This window comes from Myodes glareolus, chromosome 27 (assembly GCF_982192425.1).
Source record: "Myodes glareolus chromosome 27, mMyoGla1.1, whole genome shotgun sequence".
Taxonomy (NCBI): domain Eukaryota; kingdom Metazoa; phylum Chordata; class Mammalia; order Rodentia; family Cricetidae; genus Myodes; species Myodes glareolus.
Genome location: NC_142052.1, coordinates 42743121 through 42763090, shown reverse-complemented (window position 1 = coordinate 42763090; position 19970 = coordinate 42743121). Strand labels below are relative to the sequence as shown.

Below are 19970 nucleotides of genomic sequence, written 5' to 3'. Positions count from 1 at the left end.
AGGACACACACACTGTATGTATCCAGGACAAACACACTATGTATACAGGACATGCACACTGTATGTATCCAGGACATACACACTATGTATCCAGGACATGCACACTGTATGTATCCAGGACAAACACACTATGTATACAGGACATGCACACTGTATGTATCCAGGACATACACACTATGTATCCAGGACACACACACTGTATGTATCCAGGACAAACACACTATGTATACAGGACATGCACACTGTATATATCCAGGACATACACACTGTATGTATCCAGGACATACACACTATGTATCCAGGACATGCACACTGTATGTATCCAGGACATACACACTATGTATCCAGGACATGCACACTGTATGTATCCAGGACATACACACTATGTATCTAGGACATACACACTGTATGTATCCAGGACGTGCACACTGTATGTATCCAGGACATACACACTATGTATCCAGGACATGCACACTGTATGTATCCAGGACAAACACACTATGTATACAGGACATGCACACTGTATATATCCAGGACATACACACTGTATGTATCCAGGACATACACACTATGTATCCAGGACATGCACACTGTATGTACCCAGGACATACACACTGTATGTATCTAGGACGTGCACACTGTATGTATCCAGGACATACACACTATGTATACAGGACATGCACACTGTATGTATCCAGGACAAACACACTATGTATACAGGACATGCACACTGTATATATCCAGGACATACACACTGTATGTATCCAGGACATACACACTATGTATCCAGGACATGCACACTGTATGTATCCAGGACATACACACTGTATGTATCCAGGATATACACACTGTATGTATCCAGGACGTGCACACTCTAGTCTATGGAGATATGCTCACTGTCAACCTGTCAGCCAGTGCAGCTAAGATGCCCAGAGACATAAACGCTGGTTTTCATGCAACATTTCCAAAGCTTAGTTAATGGCTTAAGATTTTTTTCTTAAAACAATAACTTAGATGTCAGTAACAGCATTAGAAATATGTCTAGGTACCATGTTTTACTGTATACCCTAGGCAAAAATAAAGACCAAGGAGTTGTAAAACAACTTATCAGGCAAAGACATCAATCACAAAGAAAAGAATTCACCATTTTAATATATTATCTCTATGCTCCTCCAGAGTGAAATTAATAAAACATAAATACGGTTAATGCCAAGCACTTCAGCCCCAGAGTTCTATCAGGCTGAAGGCCTTGCCGAGCAGCGGCATTAATGCCCTTCTGAAAACCTACTAGCTTCCAAACAAAAGTAAACATTTTTATGAGAAATAAGCCCGAATAGTAGGAATTCTGGCAAATAGATCTGCCTCAGCATTTCCAATTGACATAATACAATGAGGTTTAATGTGTGTGTCAACGTGATCAATTACCAGCTCCAAGTTCAAATATTTGTGTTCCTCCCGCAGTCATGGCAACAGGAAAACTTCCAAGAGAGGCCTGGGCCCGGCCGCCTGACGTCTTCTCAGCATTTCCCTGGCTCTCCGGGGAGGCGGTGACATTTTCACTTTTGTTTCTCTGAAACCTACCATGGCTCTGAGATTCGCTTTCCTGTTCTCAGGCATGACGTCACACTGCCCGAACTGGACTTGGGAAACCAGAAGCAGGCCAGGAGAGAAACTGAAGAAGAAGCACTTAGCGATTTCTGCCGAATCGTTTAGGGGCGGCTTCCCACGATTTGTAGAAACATCATAACCAGACTGTGGGTCTGGGCTCATTATCAGAATAGTGAAGTCATCTTCTGTGAGCCGTAGGGGCAGACAGCAAATGTCCTGACTGCATCCTGGTGCAGGGCAGGGACCCTTCTGATCTCTTGGCTGATAACCAGAAGCTCCTCTGCCGTGTTTGCCAAAGGGAAGTGTGTGAGGCCCCGGGAAACCTGGGTAGTGATTAGTGACAGCCACTCTCCGGGTCACCCTCCTACACAGCCGGTCTGGGTCGGAAAGTGCTGGAACTGCAACATAGTTCCTAGATTTTACAGACTTAGCACAACAAGAGTACAAACTCTCTCATTCATATTTTTATACTGACTGGATGCTGAAATCATTGTGCTTCATAGATTAAGTTAAACAAAGTATATTATCCATTTTGGTCCATTTTCCATCCATTTCTTTTATTATTATTATTTATTATTATTATTATTATTATTAATGTGTCTACCACAGAATTCTAACTAGTGTCTGTGGGCACACATTCTGTTTCTCCTGCAAAGTGCTGGACCAATGCAGCCGTTCTTGGAGAGTGGTTCCCAGGGGAACATCCTCAGCACCACTGGGAACTTGTTAGAAATTCAAATAGCCTGTCATATGCCATGCTGGGCGCAGAGGAACATGGTAATCAGGATTTCAACCAGACTCAAGGTGAGAGTCCACTCACTAATCTTAGACTAGATCTCCGTCCTCAGACATAAAGAGAGTGTTTTCCTTGATGCCAACCCAACACACAGTAGCTGGGGCCCTACAGAAGTCTACATGGATAACTGGTAGTTACTTTTCTACATAGTAAAGAGCGGTTCTTTTGCTAACATTATTCACGGAGAGCATGCCAGGCACTCGCCTTGGATACACGTAGTTTGGCTTGGTTGCTTTTCATTTCACCCCCTCTTGCCTCTGGGATGCAAATTATAACCTTCTGCTTTCTCCTTGTGACCAATGAGCACAAAGAGACTAATAAGTCAAGAGTCGGCAAGAAGCCACATGACCAAGGCTCAAACCCAGGCCTGCTGACACAGCCCCTGGCCATTATCACGGTGTTCCTGGACTTTGAACTGTAGGAAGAATACAGTCCTCAGGGTCCAGCCTTTGGCCCTCCAGGCAGGTATACGATGTACACAGGCAGAGCCCACAAGCTGCAGAGTCAAGCACAGGGCAAGAAAGTCCATTGATGGTTCTCCAATGTCCTGCCTCGGCTGAAAGCGTGCAGAGCCACATCAAATGGGTGTAGGCGGCATCTGTGTGATGTAGATGCCGCTCTGGGTCTGCATGGCATGCAAGGGTTTATCATCCGTGTCCTTGTTCTACAGCAATTAAAGTGTCTACACGCCTGACCTTGGCACAGCCCGGAACACGCAGTGATCATGTATGAACGGAGACACTTTCGGACGGCGGTCTCAGATCCTGCGTACAGGAAGCTGGAGACATGACACAGTGACCACCAGTCTCCCGGGATAGGGGCATCTCAATGACTGCGTTGTGACTTAGTTCAGGGTATGCAGTTACTTTGGAAAGAAGGTGTAAGGGTCACAGACTGACTTCTTTCTTTCTCTTCCCAGCATCGGTCATCCCGGACCGGTGTGTGGTGGATAGGAAGCCCGACAGCAGGCACGGACAGGGGAGCTGGGAAAAGCTGCCATGTGGTGTGGTTTCTAAAGGGTGCCTGCCAGCCTTCCTGATGGCCTCAGGTAGCTCTGTCACGCGAGCCTCAGGTCTCCAAGGGCGGAGAAAAGGTGGACATATTCAGTGACCTTTAAGGTCCTTTGAGTTGGCAGGGGCTCTTAGAGTGGCAGGGGGCTGAACGCTCACCTTAAAACACAGAGCGAGTGGGTGCTGAGCTTGATGTAGTCGGCTACTGTTCTATCTAGATCACCTTTAACCGAGTTCAGAGATTCACCGGCTAGTCTTTGTGCACAGTGGGGGGGGGGGGCACATGTCAACTGAGGAGTAAAAGGCTTATTCTGTATAAACGAGACTTTCTCTAAATTTACTACCCAGAACGGTGGCTGCTGCCTGGACTTCCGTCAGGTTTTCTGGGCCCGCTCTCCTTCGCCTGTTATTATTGAGATCTCAGATTTACATTCCACGGAGTCTTCTCTTTTTTAATTCTCACTCTTTAATCAAAGGTCTTGTGTGGTAACTAACCTAGCCCTCAGAGGAAAGTCTCTCTAATTGTTAAGAAGGAGGATATATAAACAACGAGACAGCATGGTGACAGAAATATGAATTTCGTAGGGCACTACTTAGTTGGGCATTTTTTAATTTGGAGGAAAAAAAAATCTCAAGGTTGCATTTTTATTCAAAGACACTTCAATGTGCGGAACCCACTGTGAGCACAACTTCACTGAATAGCATTTTAAGGGCAAATGTCAGGGAAAAAAATTGTTCACATTTAAAAGCTTTGGCTCAGCCTCTTTTGAAAGGCAGGGCTAGCCTTTCCTTTAGAAATGTCTCTGCCGACTAAATTCTTTGTTGGGGGGAATAAAGGGAAATTGAATGTTTTATTTAAACAGGTCATTAACAGTCAATACTTATTTGAAAAGGCTTGCTTTCCGAGGCAGATAAAAGCTTCCAATCACTTAGACTATCACTTGAGCGGATCTAGGGCAGGATGTGCTGACTGAGAGCTGAGTGAGTTCCAGGCCATTTTCACCCCCAGGCAGGTGCTGAGGCGGGGGGGGGGGGGGGGGGGGCAGGGTCCTGTGGCTCTGAGCACCTCGCATGCACACACAGTGGGGAGACAGGGCAGGGCAAGCACTTAGTGCACAGGCTGCAGCTCAGGTCCTGTTTGAATTTTCCCTTTTACTAACAGCACCAGTGGATGGATGGTTATGACTGAAGATTAACTGTTTTGTTTTTTTTTCATAAAGTGCCAACACATTTCCCTTCCTGGCTGAGCGTAAGTTGGGAGCTAAAGAGAGCAGAGGACAGTGGGAATAAATGGGGTGATCTGGGCGGGGGCAAGCACAGACTGGGGAGGGGGGAGGGGGAGGAGGGACGTGTGGCAGGCTCTATTAACATTCGTCTGTGGCATGGTTTTTCTACTTAATTTAAAATCATTTGGTTCCACAGGTCTTCGACGGCTGGAGAATATAAATACAATGCTTATCTCCGAAAGCGACCTGATTTAAAAAAAAAAAACCCACTTTGGATGGCTAGGTTTTTTAAAACAAACACGTGTTTCCATAGAGATGTAGGGTGACCTGGACCTTGTACAAGTAGCCACTTGTTTCAACAGTTCAATTACACTCGGTTCTTTTGAGAGGTAACGACATAGATTCAAGTCTTCAAAATGGACTCATCCCCCCCCCCCCCCAAGGCTGTCTCTACAAAGGCCGGTGTTGTGGGAAGCAAAGAAGGGCCCCAGAAGACCCTCCCCCTCCAGGCACACCACAGGAGTTTGTGGCCATGTAGATCACCCAGGCTCTCTTTCCCTTCCTTCCAATTGCCCACAGGACAAATCCCAAGTCCCAGAAGGCTTAAGACAAGAGCATTACCTAACTCTTTACCCCCCAGAGCCCAAAAATTCTTACCACGAACTCCCCTCAAACGCTAAAAGAGAAACAGTATGCTCTCCTCCCCTCCATCCATAGCTCCCTGGGGGTGATCCCCTCTGCAAGGACCAAGTTGCCCTTTATTCTCTGAACATTTAATACCAACTGTACCAGGTCCACGGAGAATGCTGGGAATAGTTGACCACAGCCCTCAGTGGCTCTTTACATTGTACCCAGGGCTTCTCTAAGAACTTTCCATGCATTTCCAGGCATTCATTCATTATAGCCTCACAGTCGGCCTTACGCGAGACAAACCTGGGTTCTTGTCAACCACCTCTTGCAGAAAATGAGCTGACAGTACAGGGAGGCAAGGCACACACACAAGGCACACGTATAAGGCACACACACAAGGCACACACACAGGCACACGTATAAGGCACACACAAGGCACACACACAGGGCACACACACAAGTCACACACACAAGGCACACACAAGGCACACACACAGGGCACACACACAAGTCACACACAAGGCACACACACAGGGCACACACACAAGTCACACGCACAAGGCACACACAAGGCACACACACAGGGCACACACACAAGTCACATGCACAAGGCACATGCACAAAGCACACGCACAAGTCCCACAGCCAGCAAACAGCTGAGTTAAATTAGGAACTTGAATCTCTAGTTCCAAAGCTCTCCTGCAAAGAGCTCACAGATCAGCGATTAAAAAAAAACAAACCCAAAACCACATGTGTCCACACAAGGCCCGGACATGAAAGCAGGAGAAGACAATGGAGCTGGAAGCCATAGGATCAAGGTTCTGCAAGGAACGGCTGGGCTGTGGGATTCGGTCTGCACCAATGGGCGAGCTCCACCCAGAGTCCTGCCACAGGTTTGTCATTTATTGGTAGAAGTGGCAAGGCTGAGTGACTTTAACTTTTCACAGTATCTTTTCCAGAAGATGGTATGACTGCCCCCAAAGGAAACAGAATTCTGGACCAGTAAAGAGGGCCCTCACGAAAGCCAGCGAACAAACCTACGGGAACACAGCTAATTCAGGAAGGCTGGCTCAGTTACCACCGAGCAAACGCCCAGACCAGGAACCACTGGCTATTCAGAGCACATTCCAGCTTCACAACCTCTAGGCCAACCCAGGTACTACGGTCCTTGTTCACGAAGTCAGACTTTTCTTACTAAATCTCTAATGCGTTTCTCACAGCAGCAGAGGTCCATCCCAAGCGCCCTTGGAATGTCACTGCCAGTGGCGGAATCAAGGAGTTTGACTCTCAGAACCAACCAGTGCCCCCTGGTCCTGCCCTCCTTTCCCCATCCACCCACCAGGCCACTGTCCTTCCTAAGTTGTCCCAACCATCCGATCCTGACTCACTCTCCAGCTGTCTTGGTGCTTGGCTTCGGGCTGTCAGGGCCTCGTTCCCAGCTACTGGCTTCCTTAGGCGCCAAATGGCCAATTCTGTTCCTCCACGGGCCACCTTTATCGACTTTCGTTTACTGTTTGCAACTGTGACGCAAGCAGAGCCAGGAACTGGAGTAGTGGCAGGATCTGGGGTGTGGCTGAGTAATCAATCCACAGTGGGCTGGTGGCCGCAACCACCCAGGACTGAGAGGAGACGCCCAGCGTCTGTGTCTTCATGCCCGCGCTAGCAAACGCCAGCTCTTTCTCCTTCTCATCCCTAGGGAAGAGGATCCATAGAGATGAACCTGCAACCTTTACCTGACTGTGCAGAGGCTGGGAAGCCACACGGGCTGGGGTGGCAGTCATGGTTCCAAAGGGCAGTTCTGGGTATGGCTGTCTGCTAAGGGCTTCCCACCTTCCCAGCGATATCAGGGCCAGCATGGTCAACAATGAGCCAACAGTTCCGGCACTGGACCCAGAAGCAATCATTTCTAAACCCTGTATCTGGCTTCAGACCCAAGTGGAAACATCTGTTAGCTAACTTAGCATTCCACGATAACACACAGTCGGGGCAGAGTCCTACCAAAAGGAGGCGGCTATTCAGTTTGCGAAAGGCTAGTGGAAGGAGCGTGGGTTGGGGCGACCATTTGGAGGCAGAATGTAGAAGGGCTTGTTACTTCTCAGACCCATTTCTACTGACAAATTTGTCTGATCTATTTACCTATTTGCCAGTTTAATTTTATTTTTTTAGACAACTAAAATGTGTCACTCAGTCAGCCTTGAACTCTGTCTTTCCGATGGGCCTCACTTGACCCCAGCATTAAACACCCACTCAGTTACCCACACACAAGCGGTGGGCCCAGAAAGTCTCCCGACCCGAGGGTCTCTGCTATCACTCTCGAGAGGAGCCACGCCTCTTTCCTGCTCGGCAGAGCCTTACAGTACAAACACGCAATGATGCTCCACCACAGCTGAAAGCCAGCTCTGCCTCTGACTGATTCGGGAGGTGAGCAGGTCAGCCGATGCCCTAGGCACCCGTTCTCTCATTAGCACAGCGGAGACGATAATAACAGCAGATACCCCACTGGGAGGTACAAGCAACTGGAATGAATTTCATATTTGTAAAGCGATGACGAGAATGCCTGATACACAGCAAGTCTCATACAAATACTATAAAAGAATATGAATAGATTCTGGGGCCCCACGGGCCCCATTTCCTGCCATCCTCTTTGGACAGATGAGAACCTGAGGCTCACGCACCAAGCCGAGGATGGCGCTAACTCTCAAAGCTCAGCCTTCTGGCTGCAGATGTCCCTTGTGCAGCTTCACCCTTTCCTCCTCCCACCGAGGCTGCTGCCTGATTCAGGACCCAGGAGGGCAACCCCAGAGAGGGGCTGGAAGTCCCAGACAAGGGGTGATTGCCCCATGCTTGTAGGCTGTGAATGTCTAGATTCCCCGCGTTTTAAAGGCCCAGCACCGGCTGGAGCGAGTTCACTACAGCAATCCCGCTTGCCAAACACCACACCCGTTGTGGGTTTTGGTTTCATGGCTACCAGGTGCCAACATCACGTTCGTGACCTAGCTCTCCTTTAAGGCTCTATCTTTAGAGAACAGTAAACAGTTAAGTAGACAGAGCAAAGTCCGAGTAAAGACGGCGAGCTAAGGAGGGAGCCATCTGGAAATCACTAACTCCTCTGATTTCAAGTCATTGTATCACGGTGGACACAAGAATGCATGGGATCTGGCTGTCTCGCTACTACCCAGATAATAAAAGCTCATTCTGCTCCCTTTTGAACGCTCAAGATTCAAGAGGCCATGGTTAAAGCCTTAACAAAATGTCTTCCCGTTTCTAATAGTACTAGAAATAAGTCTGTCACCTGAGTTACGGCTTAACGGGAAATTAGTAAATAATAAAGCGATTCACACATAAGGCAGAAATAGGTGGAATGAATTCCTCTTCAGGAGCCTACGTCTTACAGATTTGGCTCACCTGTCTCTTAGCCAGAGTATCGAGCACAATGCACAGGACGAATTAGCTACAAAAAGGCGTGGGAAAGAGGAAAAACCCTCTCACGCCATTTCCTTCCTTTTTGCAGAGCACCTGAGTTTTCCATTTACTTCCCAGTTTCTGACTCTTTCTAAACAGGAACCATAGAATCAACACGTGGTACCAGCCACACCACAGAGGCCCTTTCCGTCCCCACCTCACCGTCAACAGGACATCACCTCCTTGTCATTCCATTCCATTCGGAGTGTCAAGGTGTAATGGGAATCACTCACTGCCTCTCACGTCTCCCTTACTGGATCCCACTGCAGCCCCAGGCAACTCCCTTAACAGCCTTCTAATACTTTCTTCCCCTACATAGAGCTCTGTAGTCAAAATAACAAGCTACTCATTAAGTTCCAGTTCCTCTCCACCAAAGTGTATCTTTCTGCCTAAGAAAGATTACAATGTATCCACTCTTTGGAATGTTAGGGGCAAATGTCCCTTCCACCCACCCTACGCAAACACATTCATCAGCCACTAACGTTACCATTACATGCTCAATGTAACCACCCCCCCACCCCCAGCCCCCGCACAACTATGAAGGTTTGCTGCTCTTGATGCCTCTGCACCCCCCTGGGATCTTAGAACCAGGTTTCCTCTCTGCTTGCTTTATTTCCCTCCTCGTTCAGAGGACCAGAGGTCTGAAAGCCGACAGTCACGTTCCCTCGTCTTTGTGGAGAGCTTGGGCCTGCCCTGTGGCTCAGCTCACACTGGGAAGGCTGGTGACAGGCTAAGAGCCTCAGCAATAGGTGGTTTCACCCTCCCCAAAGCATTTTTCTGAAGATTGAATGCATCAAAACTGGCTTTTTGTACAGCACATCAAATATTTAACAGGTCTCTCCACCAAATACAAGACCATATATTATTTCCCGTTGGAAGACTTTCAGCTAGTTACCCAGTCTACCTTCAAGCAATTCTGAGGTGTACATCTATTAGATTTTTGGCAACGTGCTTGATGAAATAGATCCCTCTTTCAATCTCGGTTCCATTTGTACCCATTCTTGGCAGATTTACAGGGACAAGCAGTCCAGGGTAGCTTTAAGAATTTCTTCAGCCGCCTGAAACACGCCCAACATGCCTCTCCTGCAGGTCGGACCCCGTGGGGATGCTGTTGGCCGGCGTGCCCCCTACACAAGCTGCAGCTCCTTTCCGGATGAAGATGTGTGCTGTGTGGAACCCAGATGTCATAACTATGATAAACTGGAATATAACCAAATACGAAACAAATCAGTCTGAAAAGATGCTTTCTAGGGAATAGGGAAGAGATGACTTTAATTTAGCTGACTCTGGCCAGAAGGGCTTCAGGGAGAAGGTACCCTTTGTAGTTCCCGAGGGAATACCAGCAACGGTGGACAGGACACTTCCTGTAAGAGCGGATGGCAAAGTGTAACAAATGAGTCCTGGGCTAAGCAATAAAGAAAACCTCCCTTCTTAACATCCAGATGTCAACTGATAAATATTTATTGGTGATCTCCTATGTGCCTCTATGAGATGTGTGAGTTTCCTTAATTGTAACGCAGTTCCAGCTTCAAGGTTGGCTTGTGCGGGGAGAGATAAGATTATCAGGGAGCAAGCAATTAGAAGACGAAAAGGCCACATGCAAGGTGCAAGGTGTTAGGTGGCGGGGTTTCAGCTACATGCTCAGACTACACGCTTGTGACTAAGTAAATCCTCTGGCTTGTGACTAAGTAAATCCTCTGTTCCATTTTCTCTTGCAGCAGATAGAGATGGTTTCTCCTTCCACTCAGTTCGGCCTATTCCTCTCACTTTTGGTCACAACACTCTTTATCCAGATCTTGTTGTTTCCATTGTCATCCTCAAACACCAAGATGAAAACTCGATACTTTTATTAACGATTTCAACCTGATGCACCCTGAGTTTTTATCCTCCCGGTTTATGAATGTTGTGTGCTTTCATCTAATATTATGGACCTCCAAAAGGAAAGTTTTATAGCCATGCACATTCCTCAGGGAGAGCAACAGGGGACGTACCGAAGGTGTTGTCTGATTTTATTTGAACCTGGATTTGCACAGTGCAGAGCTGACCAATGGCGCATATGTAATTGACCACATTCAAGCTTGACCAAGAGGTAACCAGCCGCCGAAAGGATATTTGTGTTTTGCTAAATTTCTCTCACGCAAACCCGGACGTATCAGAGACGGGAATGCCTGAGACGCAATCTAGGTTGCCCTCTATTTGTGAATGACTACCAGCCAATTTGGGTTCCAATTTCATTTCAAGCTTTCAGAGACACGCGCTTAGTTAAAGTGAGGCCATTTTAAGCTCACCACGGAGAGCAGAGTAGGGACCAAGATAAGAGTACGAAGACTTGGCATTTAGAAGATCAGGAGGTCATGTGACATGGGGGGAAAACACAAATTTGGCTCTGACAGATTCCTTCAGACTTCTCAATAACACTCATTTGCTCTCAGCCTTCACAACACTGATCATTATGGGACATTTCATTCATTCATTCATCCATCCATTCATTCATGTGCTCATTCACTGAGTACCAACAAGCACGTACTCTTCATCCAGACTGTCCTTTGTGCTGGGGATAAACACCGGACAAATCAAACAACCCTTCCTGGAGCACCACAGTGGGAGGTCGTTACTATTCCACTACATCCTTATAGTGCTCCACGGGGCAGGTGTTATTAACTCCTTTTTATTGGTGGGAACTAAGGCTAACACGCTAAGGCTGGGTCCCGGAACCCGTCTTCAGCAAAGCTAGCGTTAAGCCGGAATCATTCCCATGCTGGTGACCATTCCACGGGCCTAATGCTACCGCTTTGATACAGTATATGTCGAGGTAACTGTCCAACAAGGATCTAAGAGGTTCATTACAATCAAGGTATCTTAGTATTTGCAAGCATTATGACCACAAATTAAAAGTTCTTTTTTTTTAAGCCAAAGAGCGAAAGAAAGTTTTTCCATGGAAAGAATGATGCTTTCTTGACATATTAAATTTTGTTTCCCACTTCTCAGTGAGGACAGACCATTGTGAACTGCTCTCCCACCCCCCACCAGTTTGATCCCATTCTCTCTCAGCCTTTCCTTGACCTGCGATCTCATATGCTCTTTCTCCTTCCTTCCTGGTCTATCCAGTGTCTTCAAGGGCAAGAAAAGCTTCCCTGGGCAGTCACTGAGTGTGCTGGTAAGGGGCTGACTGGCCACCGGTGCTCACTGGCAGTGCATGAAGAGGAGGGCGAGGAGTGTGACTCCAGGATTGTTGGGAGCTGTGAACCCCCAGGTCCTGAATTTTTTTGTAAACAACTTGTTTTCCTTTGCTATGAGACAGCCTGTAGCTGCGCTGAGCACGAGACCCTCAGGAGTTCCTGATGGCAGGGGACTGGTTTCTGGTGGGTTTGGCTGGAGCATGACTAACCCTGTATAAGCTGCCCTTGGACACAATAAAGGGGGCATTCTTGGGTCATTGTCTCTTTGTCTGTCCCTGTGTCTTTGTGTGTTTCAATCTCCAGCCCCTTGCCTGATTCATGAACTGTATGGTAGCGCATAGAGCGCTGACGGGCTTGGTGCGCTCCACAGGATCCCACGGGGGTCAGCAGCCATCCCTTCTGCAACGACTCTCAGTCCTTACCTGCCACTTCCCATGAGGCACCGAGAATATTCTCACTCCTGACTTGGTTGTTTACTGAGCGCTTCCAATGAAAACTGAGACCACGTCCCGGGCTGAGGGGACCCAGGGGCAGTCAATCGCTTCCTTTGTGCCGTTTGCGCCTAGAAATAGGAGACAGCCATGGAAGGAGAATGCCTGCTGGCGGAGCCACAGATGTCTCAAGAACTACGGCCTCATTAGAAAACAAGGCGTGACTCAATCATTTGGGGCAAATCTAAAGAAAACTGTCACCAGAGGGCACCAAGTTTTCTGTCAAGCAGACGTGTGTGTGTGTGTGTGTGTGTGTGTGTGTGTGTGTGTGTGTGTGTGTGTTTGGTTTGATTTGCAGTCCGACCCAACTCTTACCATCTGCAAGACTCCACTTTCCCACAAGCTGGCGCAGCTTCAAGTCCTAACTTGGTGCTCCCCTTCACTATTTTCCCAGAGAGACAGCTGCTACCACTCGCTCTTTGGAATCCTGGAGTTAGCAAGGACTAAGAAGTCCCCTTTCCTTCTGACCCATAAGTGAATTCCCTCCTCAACATCCTCATGAAGTAGCCGTCCAGCCCTGCATCAACAAACACAGTCAGTCACAGTGGATTGCTAAGGCCTTCGGAGGAAGCATCTTCGGCACAGGGTAAGCGCACTCTTGGGTGACAGCTGAGCTCAGTGCCCTTCTGCAACTGCCTTCAGCTACCCCGACATCCCAGCGTGCTTCCCAAACTCAAATGCATCTTAAGCCTGCTTCCTCTCTTCTGATACAGAATCATTCACATCATAAAGGCTGTAGAAACAGGAAAACGTCTATCCTTTAAGTTATTTTTTAATACAATACATTTCTTCTCATCCGACCTGTAGGTGTGTCTGCTGAAGGGCTCCCCCACTTCCTGCTCATTCATCCTATGGTTTTATTCTTTTTAAAATGCACCTTAACAATTCTGAAGGGTGCTATCGTTGTACTGGCAGGCTGGGGGTAACCAACAGCCATCTAACTGAACTCAGATCCTGAGTAATAAGAGGGAATTCGTGCCTGACACTATAAACTTAGCCAACTCCCTGTGGCCGGTGAGGTCATGAAACCTAGAGGAGGACCCATGGCTGCAGCTCCCTAAGCCAGCATGAATATCTAACCGCATCCGAACACTCATCCTTACGGCCACAGGTAAGCGCTTCGCTCAGTCCTTATTAAAGAAGTTACTTTCTGCAGCAGATAGAGACCATTGCAGAAAGCCCCCGCTGGTCAAAATGCAGAGATCACTGACCTCGGGATACTGATGGGGAATCTCTGTCAGCCAATGATCTTTAAGGGGTGGGATCAGGTTAAGGCGTGACTTTCTGGGTACCCAGAGAAAAACCGCTGGGCTGGGCGAGCACAGTTCTTTCTCTCTATGGTTCCCGCGCTGCACAGCTGAACTTGGATTTCTTGTTCCTGTTTCGTGAGTTTGTTATAAAGATAATTAAAATTGGTCTATCTTTTTAACTTTACCTGGTTTTTCCTCAACCCGAGATAATTCAACAGAACCAACTAATACATTTACAACACAACCCTACACTGAAGGCTCAGGGAACAATGCTGCAGACATGGGGCAGAAAATCTGTAAGAACTACAGGACGAGGAAATCTGCTCAAGATAGCATCTTCTTTAAAAAAAAGAAAAAGAAATAATAAGGAAAAACCTTTTTTTTTTTTTAAAAAGAGGACACAAAGCAGAGGTGGGGGGTAGGGAAGAAACGACTGAGGTATGCTGCACGAAGGTCGCAAAGAATTAATTAAAATATATTATTTAGAAAGCAAAATGTAGCTTACGATCAGTTTCGTCGACAACCGCATCACTCTACACTCTGGCCATAATAAGCCCACAGCCCCAAATCTCCAAGACCTGCTCCTGGCAGGGAGAGTTTCCTTTCGCACTTGGTATTTTTGGTAACTTAAGCGCATGAGTTTATATTTGGCTCAAATTCACCCGGCCCGCAGTTTTCAAGTCTATTAGGGTGCTTTGGAGGACCAGATCTGTAACTTTCCACTCGAGCCGTCCGTCTCGCCCTGGCCATTCACAAACCGAAGGATATCATTTAAGTCGCTCACTCCATGAAGTCGGCAGTCTGGGCTTGAATCAGCTGTGCCACTGAGAAGCTGTGTAACCTCGAGGGCGTCAGCAGCTCTGATTTACTTCATTAGAAAGTGAGGACAAACGCCATCAGCTGCAGAGCTGGTGTGAGCACAGACGCTAGTGACCGAGTTCACTGAAGTTTCTGCTGTTGTTTCTCCCAAATTCACCATTTGCGTCGCTGACAAAAAGAGGTCCATCCTCTGCGGCCACACCCACACTCTAGGTTTGGTTCCGCGGTTCTAGCTGGGGGTCAATCTGCTGCTACTATTTAGTTCCTACACCTCCCATTTTGAACTCCTGGAGTTGGGAAAACGACCTTGATGTAAATTCACCCCCACTCTATCTGCCACGTTTTTTGTTGCTCATTCCGAGTTCCAGCATGCGTCCCAAATGCCATCTTAAGTATGTGTCCTCTATTCATTCACATCATAAAGGCTGTAGAAACAGGAGAATATTAACCATTTATTTTTAATATATATTTCTTCTCATCAGACCTGTAGGTATGTCTGTTGAAGGGCTACCCCACTTCCTGTTCATTCATTCTATGGTTTTATTCTTTTTAAAATGCACCTTAAAAATTCTGAGCGGGTTTTACTGAGCAGGAGAGCGACTTGGTTCTGTTACCTTTCTCTGCTTGTCGAGTGAGCATCACTTTGTCCACTGAGTGTGTGCTCTGGTCACAAGAGTTTCTAACATCCACCTGAAATTCGATCTTCTCTCTTCTGGTCCCTCTCCATGCGTTGGCTTTCCTCCTGAGGTCCTCCTAGGCTGCAGTAGACCTGGGTCAAGCGTGTAAGGCCCAAGTAGAGCCCCTCCTGGAAGATCCCATCATGATTAAGAGCTGAGGATGGGTGTCTGTTGGCTGCTGTGGCCTCACACGATTCTTACACAGCCTGGGGGAAATCAGTAGCTAGTTAACAGGCAGGAATGAGTAAGCGGATGAGTGGTTCCAGCTTTTTTTTTTTTTTTTTTAAATCAGGAGTCTTGTCTCTTTGATTCTTTTCTTGACAACAATAAAACAAAATCCAACAGATTTTTACAAAGAAAATCCAACAGAAACGGCATTCCTGCCAGGCTCAACAGAAACTTCGAGGATGCCATTAGCAGAAGCATGGGTAACATTCAATGCCATAAGTATTGCATTTCTGTCTCTGGCTTACTCTGTAAGCTCCATTTCCTGTTGGAAGGCACATCACCAGACTTTCAAACCTCTTGTTGTTTCTAGAATTTCTTACATACCTCAGGGCGCTGGAGAAATCTAGGCTTCCGGACAGTATTCTAAGGGAATCAACTGTCTCTGTCTCTCCCATTTGCTTTTCCTTGCACACTTCTGGAAAGGCTCACGTAGGTTTTGAGTCAAAGTCGTTGGGCCATGTGCAGCGATGTCTTTAAAACCAACCCATCTGGAATCCTGGTCACTCGAGGAGAGGAAGTCAAGAACGTGAGAGCTACAGCGGGCTTACAGATGTGAGAGTGCCCACAATCTCTGGCCACTGGGAACAGACCTCTCATGTTTATAGGCTAGGAAGCTCATTGCTGCTTACTGATTGGGTTTCATGCACATAGAGCTTCCGGCTCTACGTCTCACGTTCTGTTGTATCGGCAAGGACGCCACAAACTGGTAACAGATGAAGCATTGCCGTTGGCAGCTTCAAGTTTCGCAGCGAGCAGAATAGGCATAAAGGCGACTGCGTGCCACACAGTCTGGACTTTTAGGGCAGGTTCTTCTCTTTTTAGAGTCTCGGGCTCTACCGGTGCATCTTCCCACTTGTCTGGAATATCTGGAATGTGCAGTGCCCTGGGATGTATCTATCATCTGCTTCACGGCTATCACAAAAGCCACGAGCTAAGCTGACTGCCAGATGCCCAGTACTTATTTATTAAATAAATGGATTAAAACTTCCTCTACTTCTATTTCACCAACCAATCTCCTCTTGGTTAAAATTAGATCCAAATAGCCGTTCCCTTCATCTCTTTTACTCTCCTAGAGATGGAAATGTCAGAGAGGCAAATTGGTATCCGGGACCCTGTTTTCATTTAGACATGAATAAGACTCGCAGTTGGTGTCCAAGTAGCTTAAGTTCTTCATCACTCTGACTTATTACGCCCGTGTCATTTTTTGTGTGCTATATCAAAAAGTAAATTATCCTGGGCTTGATCAGGCTGAATAGTCTAAAGTTCATTTATTCACTCAAAATTATGAAGGGTTTACTAAGTATGGAAAGCTATTCTGGGCATGGTGATGTCTCCTTCCTTTTTACTTCAGAAAGTCCGTGACCCTCGGCTTCTGAGCCCTCACCTCTGGGGTCGTCTAAAAGGCAATCGTGAGCTGCTGGTGCTTGGAAACAAACCTGTGTACTTGCCCAGTGCCCTCTTCTTGGGTCCGTGTGTACTTGTCCAGTGTCTTCTTCCTGGGTCCGTTACAAACTCTACCATGAACTGACCTCCTATTTCAAGGTAAATTAGTGACATCCAGTTTCTCAATGTTTTCAAAGTGACAATACTGCTGTTACATTATTTCAAATATTCAACCAAGTAACTAGTACTAGTAACAGTATTCACTGTTCACATCCCTCATGATCAATTCGAAAGCATTTACTTGAATAATTAAAATAAGTAATATTTTGAAAGAATGTAGCCAAATTTGCAGTATCACTCTGTGGATCACCTATGGGATGATTACCTTTCCAGATTTGAGCTTTAATTTCCCATTTCCATGTGTGGAATAAACGCAGGAGTTAGGTAGCAGGCAGGCATCGCCCACCCCGAGTATCCAGCCCTCGAGGGAGACAAGATCATCAAGAATTTGGGGGTATCTTCAATGACATACAGAGAGTTCAATGCAAGGCTGAGCTACAGGAGACCTAGTCTCAAAATAAAAATAAATAAATAAAATAAGAAAAGACAAAAAGAGAGAGAGAAAGGAACCCTCTTTGAGAACAGGGATGCATGTGTATGAACACTACTTTCTTAATTTCTTCAGATCACTTTCAGTAGTTTACGTAGAACCAAATACAAAAACAGCTTTTCAAAGCACCACAGTCTCTTTTCAGTACGAGAGAAAGATGTAACCATGCTCCCGTCTTCCTGGAAAATATAGATTTTTGTCAAGGTTTCTCTACCAGCTACCTGAGTCATCAAATCCCGCTTTATTGGCTGTGATCTGATTGCAGAATAACTTGTTTGCAGAAAAACAATAAATCCATTTGTCTTTCCTGCTTTTTCGGTGCGCTGTTAGCAGAACGCGCTCCCTGTCCGCACGAGGTCACAACCACCTGACCCAGATGCGGCTTTGCTTACTCAGTGAGTCAGAGAGCGTTACTGACTGCCGCTAAGTAAGTAGTTTATCATGAAGTCAGGGGATAGGGGACCCCCCCACTCACTTCTCACTAGAATAATGGTTGTGACGATAGAGCTTTGTCCAAAGATAAAAATAAAAAAATTCTGCACGGATCAACAAAACATTCAATACAGACTAAATATTATCTGTAGTGATGATTACATTAAATATAAACTAAATTTTATTTGTAGTGAATTTATTTAGGGCTAAAGTTCTATATTCCGATATTATCATTTCAAAAATATTGATATTTCGCAATAAGGTAGCTTGGCATGTCAGTGAATGCCTGAGTGCATTTCCAGCTAGCCGGGAGACCGAGGCAGAAGGAGCACCTGTGTCCAGGTGTTCGAGGCCAGCACAGTGTAGTGACACCGTGTTTCAAAGATGGAAGACTTTGCAGTAAGATTAAAAATTAATTCCAGAGGACTTTTGAGTCTTGAATTTGTCACAGTTGACGGTGAACACAGGGAAAAATTAAGACAAATTAATTACACCCCTTAAGAACTCTTAGCCAATTACCTCTTTAGCATGTACGGTGTTAATGAAAGGCTAAGCATGTTTAATTGACTAGTGAGACGTGCCAGAGCATGCTAAGATTCTGGCGCCCAGGGTAACACCGTAGGATACTGGAGGAAACGCCCTCTAAACTGTGAGACTCAAGTCCAGTCTTTCACACTGACACAGACACCAATGTGTGAGCGGTTGTGATTATTTATATACAGCTGACACTCACATGTTCACTCCTGTCAAGCTGATGGGAAGCGCTCTTCCTTCTGTCTCCATAGCAACTGTTTCCCATGGTTAATTACGTGTATTGCCAACGCAGGTTCATGGATGGCCAATATTGGCAGGTAATTCTTATCTGACACCGCCCTTACATAATAGTTCATTGAATTATCATCACCTGATAAATCTTAGTACAGAAAAAGCTCTTGTTGATTGGGGGAAAAAAAATGAACGTGCGTATCAAAAGTGGACGTAGCGGAACACACGGCTGTGCTCAGCGGCGTCCTGTTAGAAATGTAGAGAGTATCTTGTAGGAAAGAAAGTCTTGGGTGAAGGACAGAATTATAAACATAAATAGGTGTGAATCTGTTGGCTATTAATGTGTGTGAGAAGGTGGAATTTCATTCTTTCAGAACCAATTTACGTTGGAAAAACGAAACTCCCAGCAACGCTCCCAGTTTATGGTTTGCAAGCTATGGACTTTGATTTGTGAGTACAGGACAGGTAAAGAGCTACCTTAGCGTGTCTGCATTCCTTTAAAAGAACTTTCTGTCCTCCCAGAACTTGGACCCCCGCCCCCAGTGTCACATTTAAGAGACCTGTTAAAAGTCACACAGTAAGAACAGCGAGAAGGTGACAGAGTAGAGTCTTCTGGTTTTGATTTTCTCATTCGGGGAGAGTTTATTAACCATCTCCCCGGTAGGTAACCCTGTGCTGAGAACCAGATGAAGGCAGATGAAAGCAGTGGAATCCTTAAGGGATCCCGGCAAGGACGACCAGGCAGGGTGCAGGGCCCACTGGGGGAAGCTATCATGGGGGGAAGCGCCATGTTTTCTTAGAGCACTCCAAGTGGAGAGAGAGCCAGGCCTCTGAGACCAAGAAGAGCTTCCCACTGGGTGTTAGATCTAACCCGGGCCTCAGCTTTGCCGGTAAGTGGGTTATGGTGACACCAGAAAGGCCACCTGTGAGAAGAAAACAAACTTCTGTTTGCTCCAGCACCCACGCTGTGACTTGGTTTGCCCTTCGTTGAACAGTCTGGTCATTTCTGAGCTCAGAGAGGCCAGGGTATGGAGGGCTGTTTAACACTCGGCTTTGAAGTGAGAGGTCGCGCAGAGGCAGTTGGCCAGCAGCAAGTCCCACACACCGGTCTGCTGTTCCAGCCAGGCCTGTGGTGTTATCACCTGTCATGAGCCCTTGTTTGTTGACTGTGGACAGGGGCAGCCCTATCTACCAACTGCCAGATTTACAATGATTTGAATATCACACGTAAACTCACAGAGTATTATTAACACTCCGGTGTTAAGGCTTGAAAGCCCATTGTGCTGGCTGGCTTCTTTTCCTGACACACAAAGTTGTAGAAATCTGACCTGGCAAAGGGGGGGCTGTATTGTGACCTTCAGTTTATTTGCCCCAGGCCCTGCTCCAAAGATGCCACTGACCCCA

At 46.7% G+C, this 19970-nt stretch overlaps 1 protein-coding gene across 8 annotated transcripts in view; it reads right to left on the bottom strand.

Annotated features, from left to right (window-relative positions):
- Spats2l (spermatogenesis associated serine rich 2 like) overlaps window positions 1–19970 on the bottom strand; it is a 170955-nt gene that overhangs the window by 90919 nt on the left and 60066 nt on the right. The window contains exon 1 of one of the 8 annotated variants that reach the window (XM_048456105.3): window positions 6659–6807. The exons of 5 other annotated variants lie outside the window; for them this stretch is intronic. The gene's annotated coding sequence lies outside the window, so the exon portion shown is untranslated. 2 more of the 8 variants (XM_048456104.3, XM_048456103.3) reach the window with 2 other exon arrangements.